The 6802-nt window shown below is 37.6% G+C and overlaps 1 non-coding gene across 1 annotated transcript; it reads right to left on the bottom strand.

Annotated features, from left to right (window-relative positions):
* Positions 1-2677: 2677 nt before the first annotated feature.
* LOC117714474 (U6 spliceosomal RNA) lies at positions 2678-2784 on the bottom strand. Its single transcript, XR_004607548.1, has one exon. It is a non-coding gene; the product is annotated as a U6 spliceosomal RNA (small nuclear RNA).
* Positions 2785-6802: the final 4018 nt, after the last annotated feature.

The raw sequence follows: 6802 nt of genomic DNA, 5'->3' as shown, positions 1-6802 counted from the left end.
CTTCAATTTCTTTCTTGAGAGACTTGAAGTTCTTGTCATACAGATCTTTCACTTGCTTTGTTAGATTCACTCCAAGATAATTTATTTTATTCGTGGCTATTGTGAAGGGTGTCATTTCCCTGATTTCTTTCTCTGCCTGTTTATCCTTTGAGTAGAGGAAGGCTACTGATTTGTTTGAGTTGATTTTATATCCAGCCACATTGCTAAAGTTGTTTATCAGGTTTAGGAGTTCTCTGGTGGAAGTTTTAGGTTCACTTAAGTATACTATCATGTCATCCGCAAATAGTGAAATTTTGACTTCTTCCTTTCCTATTTGTATCCCTTTGACTTCCTTTTGTTGTCTAATTGCTCTAGCTAAGACTTCCAGTACTATATTGAATAGGTAAGGTGAGAGTGGGCAGCCTTGCCTAGTCCCTGATCTTAGTGGGATTGCTTCCAGTTTCTCTCCATTTAGTTTGATATTAGCTACTGGCTTGCTGTATATTGCTTTTACTATGTTTAGATATGGGCCTTGTATTCCTGATCTTTCCAAGACTTTTAACATGAAGGGATGTTGAATTTTGTCAAATGCTTTCTCAGCATCTAGTGATATGACCATGTGGTTTTTCTCTCTGAGTTTATTTATGTAGTGGATTACATTGATGGATTTCCGAATATTGAACCATCCCTGCATTCCTGGGATAAAGCCTACTTGATCTTGATGGATAATTGTTTTGATGTGTTGTTGGATTCGGTTTGCGAGAATTTTATTGAGTATTTTTGCATCAATATTCATAAGAGAGATTGGTCTGTAGTTCTCTTTCTTTGTTGGGTCTTTCTGTGGTTTAGGTATGAGTGTAATGGTAGCTTCATAGAATGAATTGGGTAGTGTTCCTTCTGTTTCTATTCGATGGAATAACTTGAAGAGGATTGGTATTAGGTCTTCCTTGAAGGTCTGAAAGAATTCTGCACTGAAACCATCTGGCCTCGGACATTTTTTGGTGGGAAGATTTTTAATGACTGTGTCTATTTCTTTAGGCGTTATGGGACTGTTTAGGTGGTTTATCTGCTCCTCGTTTAACTTTGGTACCTGGTATCTATCTAGAAAATTGTCCATTTCCTCCAGATTTTCCAATTTTGTTGAGTATAGGCCTTTGTAGTAGGATCTGATAATTTTTTTAATTTCCTCTGTTTCTGTTGTTATGTCTCCCTTTTCAGTTCTGATTTTATTAATTTGAATGCTGTCTCTGCGCCCTTTGGTTAGTCTGGCTAAGGGTTTGTCTATCTTGTTGATTTTCTCAAAGAACCAGCTCCTGGTTTTGTTGATATTTTGTATAGTTCTTTTTGTTTCGACTTGGTTGATTTCAGCCCTGAGTTTGACTATTTCCTGCCGTCTACTCCTCTTGGGTATACTAGCTTCTTTTTGTTCTAATGCTTTCAGGTTTGCTGTCAAGTTGTTGATGTATGCTCTTTCCACTTTCTTTTTGTGAGCACTTAGAGCTATGATTTTTCCTCTTAGTACTGCTTTCAATGAGTCCCACATGTTTTGATATGATGTGTCCTCATTTTCATTTAAATCTAAAAAGTCTTTAATTTCTTTCTTAATTTCTTCCTTGACCAAGTTGTCATTGAGTAGAGCATTGTTCAGTTGCCAAGTGTATGTCGGTTTTCTGATGTTTTTGTCCATGTCAAAGACAAGTCTTAATCCATGGTGGTCTGATAAGGTGCTGGGGATTATTTCAATCTTTTTGTATCTGTTGAGGCCTGTTTTGTGACCAATTATATGGTCTATTTTCGAGAAGGTACCATGAGGTGCTGAGAAGAAGGTGTATTCTTTTGTTTTAGGGTGAAATGTTCTATAGATGTCAGTTAAGTCCAATTGGTTCATAACTTCTGTTAGTTTCATTGTGTCTCGATTTAGTTTCTGTTTCCATGACCTGTCCATAGCTGAGAGTGGGGTGTTGAAATCTCCCACTATTATTGTGTAGGGTGCAATGTATGCTTTAAGTTTTAGTAAAGTGTCTTTTATGTATGTGGGTGCCCTTACATTTGGGGCATAGATGTTGAGAATTGCAAGTTCCTCTTGGTACATTTTTCCTTTCATGAATATGAAGTGTCCTTCTTTATCTTTTTTGATTACTTCTGGTTGAAAACTGATTTTATTTGATATTAGAATCGCTACTCCAGCTTGTTTCTTGGGACCATTTGCTTGGTAGATTGTTTTCCAACCTTTTACTCTGAGGTAGTGTCTGTCCTTTCCACAGAGGTGCGTTTCCTGAATGCAGCAAAATGTTGGGTCCTGTTTACGTATCCAGTCTGATAGTCTATGTCTTTTTACTGGAGAATTGAGTCCATTGATATTAAGAGATATTAAGGAAAAATGAGTGTTGTTTCCTGTTATTTTTGTTATTGGCAGTGGGGATATGTATGTGTAGCTACCTTCTTTTACGGTTTTTGGAAGATTACTTTCCTGCTTTTTCCAGGTTGTAGTTTCCCTCCTTGTGATGGAGTTTTCCACCAATTATCCTTTGAAGTGCTGGGTTTGTGTTGAGATACTGTGTAAATTTGGATTTGTCATGGAATATTTTGGTTTCTCCATCAATAATGATTGACAGTTTTGCTGGGTATAGTAGTCTGGGCTGACATTTATGTTCTTTTAGGGTCTGTATGATATCAGTCCAGGATCTTCTGGCTTTTAAAAAATATGGAACGCTTCACGAATTTGCGTGTCATCCTTGCGCAGGGGCCATGCTAATCTTCTCTGTATCGTTCCAATTTTAGTATATGTGCTGCCGAAGTGAGCACTTCATCAACTTTTCAAGATGAAGTATTAACATTTCCTGAAACTTAGACAGATGCAGAAAATTAATTTGATCTTTGTACTAGTACCTAATCTTGGTGGTGAGTTATAAACTTGTGTTGGAAATGATATTACAAAATGTTGTAACTTCTATACATTAGGTTTTTAACTACAAGTAAAATGTATTTATTTTTACTTTACTTATTTTCATGGTGTCAGTGTTTGGACCCAGAGTCTCACTTAGGTAAGTATGCTCTCACTTGGTTACTTTGCAGTCCTAAAGAAGAACAAAGTGTCTGAAATTTAAGGCATTTGAAATAATCTACCAAGTGGTTTCCATCAGTTAAGAGTGGTCTGAAATAAACAGGGGATAATCAAGGACTGAAGGGGTGTAGCTAGAAAGGTAGGCAAGAGCTTAACCATATTACCTTTCCTCTTTTTACCTTTGTGTGTGTGTGTGTATGTGTGTGTGTATGTGTGTGTGTGAGTGTGTGTGTGAGAGAGTGTGTGTGTGTATGTTTGTGTGTGCGTGAATGTGTGTGTGTGTGAATGTGTGTGTGTGTGTGTGTGTGCGCGCGCACACACACACACACACACACACACGTACAAGACAAGATTTGCTGAAATCTGACCTGTGGAACCAGTGTCCTAGCCAAAGCCCAGGAAACACTGACAAGACTCTGAAGCATTCATGTTACTCCTTTGTAGGCTTTAGAGACATGGCTATCCTCTAATGAGTCAACTCTCATACTGTTTATTTTGATCCAATATGCACACTCAGATGAAATTTGTTTTCTTAGTGCATAACTAAACTTGGACTGAGTTACTCAAAAGAATTTCTTACCTGTGCCAGGAAGGAAGGGCTATTTACTCCTCATTATCTGTCTTGTTTTAATCTTCCATAGTGACAGTACCCAGATATGAAGTATTGTGTAAAATGTATCAGTAGAGGTCAGATGATATGCAGAATATGAATAGCAGGAATTAAGATAGCCCCAAGATATAATCTCAAAACACAGCATAATTAATATGTACATATATTTTCAGTAGATTTTATCTGATGATATTTTAGACATTCAAATAGAATCCTCAGATGGAAACAGCAGTTTGAATTGTTATTTATTTTTATGTCTGCAAATATCAGCAAAGTTAAATATCTTTCATATTCATGTTGAGGATTTTCATACCCTGTTTTATAAAATATATGTTTGTATTTATGATCAACTTGCTTCTGAGAGGCCCACTTTTCTCTTACTAATTTAAAAAATCATTGATATGTTAAGCCTATCATTTCCTTTTTGTTATATTACTTTTATGGTTCATGTAATTTTAACAGATTTTTTATTGAAAGTAGATTATTTTTCATAATATATCCTGATTATAGTTTCCTCTCTCTATATTCCTTCTAATTCCTCCTTTTCTCTTCTCCCTTCCTGACCCACTCCATTTTCTGTCTCTCATTAGAAAAGAACAGGTTTCTAAGACATAACAACTGAACATGAGAAAATAAAATATAATGTGAAGCAAAACTGCTGGGGACTAGCCCCAGCGTGGTGGGGATGTCTTCCTCTTCTTCTTCTTCTTCTTCTTCTTCTTCTTCTTCTTCTTCTGCTTCTGCTTCTGCTTCTGCTTCTGCTTCTGCTTCTGCTTCTGCTTCTGCTTCTGCTTCTGCTTCTTCTTCTGCTTCTTCTTCTCCTCCTCCTCCTCCTCCTCCTCCTCCTCCTCCTTCTTCTTCTTCTTCTTGTCAGTTCTTTTTGAGGCAGTAGAGGGAGAAGAGCATCAGCGGGGGGTAAGACTTGGTCTTACGAGATATTTAGAATTGCTGTATAATAAAAGTTTAGTTATTTATGTTACTATGCTACTGAAGCTGACCTGCTTTCTGTGATCCTCTGAGGCCAGGTTGTACTAGCCATTAAGCAAAGGATAACTATGCAACAATCTGTAGACCCAGAGAGATTAGGTAAACAGGAGGGATCTTGGAAAATGTATAGATTTCCCTGGATGGGGAAAAATTTTACAGACAGATTGGTGGTGAGTGGGTGAGGATCAGGTGTGGGAGAACTTGGTACAGAGAGCATTCAAGGAGACAGATGAAATTGAAGAGAACAACCCTATAAGAAAATGCACACCATATTTATCTTTCTGAGTTTGGGTTACCTTACTCAGAATGATCTTCTGGGCAGATTATATCCTACCATAGAACTAGCTTTAAGAACTGGTTCTGCCAGTCAGACACAGAGAAAACAGGTCAATAAACTGTAAAACTAACTCCTGTTGTGGACTCTTATGTGGGTCTTTTCTGAGACTCAGTCTCTATAAATTCATATAGCAGAAAAAACCAAGGTGGTGGTGGTGGAGTTTCGGATCATAATCAGTGAGGTTCTAGATGGTGTTAAAGAATGTCCTTGGAGTTTAGTGCCCCAGAGCCTAAGGTCTAAAATGCCCATAGTCTATGTTACATAATTAATCATACAGATTCATGTCTCAAATTCTAAACAGAAATCTTCATCATGTTAAATTAATTAGGAACACAGTAAAATATGGAAGAGACGGGTAGATCAGGAAGTTTATTATGCAACTGTCTATCCATTCAAAGCCTTAAAACCCTAAAACTTCTTCAGGAGATAATATGAACTATGTATCCTGGCTTAAATCTTAAATTCTTCCCCAAATTTCTTTTTTAGTATCAGTCTATCTTATTCATCTGTTTATGTATGTGCTTGTATATATCTATTTGTCTGTCTGTCTGTCTGTCTGTCTGTCTGTCTCACAGGCTTGTAGACCTGAAGGGAACTTCTGATCTAGGTGTTCTGCTGTTCCCATGTGGCCACCCTTGTTAATAGCTGGCACATCAGTTCAGTTTCTTTTGACTGACTGTCATCTTCAAGAAGTCAGCTGTGAGCACATGTCATCACAGGGGTCTCACCTCCTGGGGAAAAATAAGTGTGAGGTGCCTTCTCACAGGTATGCCATGTCCCAAACTCCTGGCTCGGCTTTTTCTTTATCCCTATCACATCTTCCTGGGCTGCAGGAAATTACTATGATTGTCATGCATCACCTTTTGCTTCCTTCCAGTTGAACCTTCCTTCCTGTATAGGAAATGAGAAATTACACAGTTTCCCACAAACATTTTCATCTATATTTCTCAAAGGAATTTTTTTATTTTTAAAAAGCATTCTCAATTCATATTATTTCTTAGATCTCAACATTAAATAAAATCATAAAATAATTTCGCAACAGCAAAAATAATTATAAACATTTATGAGTGGCTCTGGAAATGGGTTTTTCAAAAATTATTTTGGGCCATTGAGACAGCTCGGTGAGTAAAGGCCACTTGAGTTCAGTCACTGAGACTTGAAAGCTAGGAGGAGATTACTGACTCCAAAACTCTCTTCTCTGACCTCCACACATATGGTAAGCATGCACACATTCACAAGCGCATGCACACAGACACACATGCATATACGCATACATACACACATGCACACATACACACACCCACACGCACACATATACACACCCACATGCACACACGTACATACACATACACACATGTGCACATGCATACACATACATACACACAAAACAAGTACACATAATATTTTAATTGAGAGTAAATAAATAGTATTAGGGTGTAGTTTCTAATTTAGATGTTGGTTTCAGTGGAGTTTGTTACCAGGAGTTCTCCAGCAGGAAATAGCAAAGCTCAAAATTGTACACTGTTCTTTCTGCTGCTTGCAATGACCAGCAACTACACTGAATGTCATGAGTACCACTCAGACAGTGAACTTACTCCATCCAGACCTTAGAGAGCAAGCTCCACCTATAAGACTTTTCATTCTGTTCAAATTGCACAGACATTTGTTTGGTGGCCAGAGTTGAGACATAGAGTGTCAGGAAAATGATTGCACAGACTCTTGGGTCAGGCAGTTTTTTTCTGTCAAGTGACAATAAAACAAATATCACTGTCACCTCCTGGCTGAGATTCTCATTCTGAGTCTCAGGTTAATATAGAAAACCTTT

Source organism: Arvicanthis niloticus, chromosome 8 (genome assembly GCF_011762505.2).
Source record: "Arvicanthis niloticus isolate mArvNil1 chromosome 8, mArvNil1.pat.X, whole genome shotgun sequence".
Lineage (NCBI taxonomy): Eukaryota > Metazoa > Chordata > Mammalia > Rodentia > Muridae > Arvicanthis > Arvicanthis niloticus.
The sequence above is the reverse complement of the archived record's forward strand: the minus strand, read 5'-3'. Positions and strand labels throughout refer to the sequence as shown.